This window comes from Austrofundulus limnaeus, unplaced genomic scaffold, assembly GCF_001266775.1.
Source record: "Austrofundulus limnaeus strain Quisiro unplaced genomic scaffold, Austrofundulus_limnaeus-1.0 Scaffold674, whole genome shotgun sequence".
NCBI lineage: Eukaryota > Metazoa > Chordata > Actinopteri > Cyprinodontiformes > Rivulidae > Austrofundulus > Austrofundulus limnaeus.
In genome coordinates, this window is record NW_013953076.1 from 100,008 (window position 1) to 102,934 (window position 2,927).

Consider the following 2,927-nt stretch of genomic DNA (forward strand, 5'->3'; position numbering starts at 1 on the left):
CCTCAGTTCTCTTAATCAGATAATGGACAGAACAATCTCTTCTGTTCATGATTTATTTGTTGTTTAACTAAGAATGTTATTGCATTTGTTAAATCATGATAATGACTGTCACAAGAAAAGTGGAACCACTTCTTTTCTTTTATCGTGCCTTAAAGATTAATAATGGTATAAAAAATCACAGAGAGTTTCATTTCGTTTTCATTGTGTTTTTATGTAAATCACTATTTTTATTTTACTGTGAACACAGTAATATAATTGTGGATTTTTCCTGAGAAAATCTTTAATTTATCCGGACTAACAGAAGGTTCAGAACTGATTATAAACAGAAATGTTAATTAATCATCATAAATGTTTTGCGGTGATTTCTCTTAGAGTCTATCAGAAGAAAGCTGAAAAAAGGTTATCATCCTGTTGTGAACAGCCATAGAATTTTAACCTTGGGCTGGCGCCCTGGCAAATCTTTTATCGTTCTTTCTCTGACTCATCTCTAAGCCTGAGGGCGGAACCAAAGATCGTCCGTTTCTTTTACTAACACGGATGGCTTTGAGCGACACACTCTTCTTCCTGACTCCAACCGAGGAAGACAAAGCTGAGTTCTCTCTCCGGAGGGACTCAGTTTGGCTTTTTAAGTCTGAGCCCATGAGCCAACTAGGGAAGACTTAACATCCGGGACCCCACACGCCGCTGGCGGTCCCACTCCGAGGCTTCAGGCCTCTAAAGTGTGTTTTTACCTCCCGTGGGGAGATTTTATTTTGAAAAGAAGGGACCGGATGACAGCTTGAATTTTTCTGGCTTGGACTGAAATGGACAAAAAGTTACCTGAAAAACACCTACTCGCCAATGACCAGTAAGCGAGCCGAAATCAGTTCCCTGACTGATCGGAGGTGAGACAGCTCCTACCCCGAGGGTGTCTTAAGAAGCCATCACCAGGTAAAGCTGACGTGTTCGAGGTGACGTGTCATGTGGACCCATGAGCGCAGAAAAGACGTGCAGTTTCCAGTTGACCCACACTTTGATAAAGTAAAAGTAGTGGAAACCTACTAACCTTACTTTCCTCCTTTTCTTGGCTTTATTTGCCAAAACTTAAGCTGAAAGTGCCAGCAAAATTATTTGGTTGTTAACATCAGAACTGACGTTTTACTGTTCTATATAAGTAATCAAAGTTGATGTGAATTGAAATTCGGACGCGGATTTTATCTCATTTAACTTTGACACTTTTTATAGGAATACCCACAATGAAGTGTATTTATGATCTGTTCAATTTGTGTAAATAAATGATTGCATAGTCTTTTATGAATCAACTTGAACTCGTCTGAACGTTCACTTATTGTGTCATTTTTCACTTCGCAGAGTCAAGATATTAACAAGTAATGAGAAATACCTTGATAAAAATTTCCTCATAACCTTGTGTATGAGAGATGTGGGAGAAGCCTAACAACACCTTAAGCTCACCCTCCTACATATTGGTGGCCCGTACATTCCATTTTTAATGGTAACTCGTAATTTTTTTCTCATGAAAATGACCTTCTGTGCACTCTGGAAAACACTGTTTTTCCTCATGTTGGTAATAGACAAAGTTGTTATAAGACTTTTTATGGCTGATTGGTGCTCAGAGAATAGCAAAAAACTGCAGATTTTGTCGTTTTCTGTCATTTTGAAGCTATAAATACGTCTGTAACATTAATTATTGCTTAAAATAAGCTCTTCACTGCTTTTCAAGGTTATGACGTCAGACCTAGATAAAGTCACTTTTTCTCTCTCATTATAGCTGAAAGCTATTTTTAAATCCATAATCTGCACTGTGGAAGCCAGTTTTTATATTTATTTGCATGCATGTTGTCTGTATGACATTTTTATTAAGGATCCTAAAGCCAGTATTAGAAACATCCTTACAGGTGTATTTATTAATCTGGTTGGTTATTTAGTGTTTGTACGCATGTCCCTAAAATACACATTTTTATATAACCACACTCCGCTAACATGTTAATGAGTTGGCCACTCTTAAAGTGTTACACTACGTTCATTGTGAATGAATTAATGTGAGGAGTAGAGTAGCGCAACTCTGAGCTAACGAGAGATAGCTCCAGGCTACTCCTGGACGAAAAACTCGAACGAATCGTCCAGATTTACGGCTAAAGCGCCATCTCGGTCAGCCGTGAGCAGACCGTAACCTGTAAAAAAGTGTCGTTAGCCMCATTGAGAACTCGGTGTGTGTTTTAAGGCAAACTTTAGCAGGATTGTGACTCAGGAGCTAAACAGCCCGAGCCACAAGTGGGTAAACAGGAGCGCGCACCACGTGCCCGCGTTCACCTCAGTGCAGCTTAAAAAATAAGCTATCTGCTGGCGTGGTCAGAAAACTTGCTGGTTGATTTTGAAATGCTGTGTTTTAAATTCTGTTTAACTACAGTGAATTTTCATTCCACAAAGCTGTTTCATATAGGCGCAGCTGGTGCGCAACACTGAGCTGCGTTAAAAACTGGCAGCCATTTTCTTGCAGAGTGTAGCAGCGTAGGCGGGACTCCCTGCGTTAGATGCTCTGTAATGGTAATGGTAATTGGGGATGGGTACAACTCAGGTGAGCGGGGGCATCATAAGTGGGCCCATTGCTCTCCCCAAAGATACTGGGATTTAATCAAACCTTTTTGTCTCTCGGATGAAGGACACCAGGTTAGAAACCCTCAGTGTTCTAAGCTTCTCGGGATCCACAAAGGGGTCTCCAAGAATTCTTTCCCTTATGGTGCGTTCACACCAAACGCGATTTCAGCGTCAGGAGCAGCAGGTTTACATGCAAAGTCTATGGTGGAGGCGCTTCAAGCAACGTCGGGAAGTTCTGCGGCGCCTCAAGCGCGATTAGAGAAGTTGGAGAAATTAGCTGAAGTTGGGAAATCTGAACTTTTGCAGCTCGACGCGCAGCGTCAACCAATCAG

The 2,927-nt window shown here is 40.9% G+C and overlaps 1 protein-coding gene across 3 annotated transcripts in view; it reads left to right on the forward strand.

Moving 5' to 3' along the window:
* The window catches only part of npr3 (natriuretic peptide receptor 3), a 133,762-nt gene that overhangs the window by 67,739 nt on the left and 63,096 nt on the right, over window positions 1–2,927 (forward strand). The window lies entirely within an intron of this gene.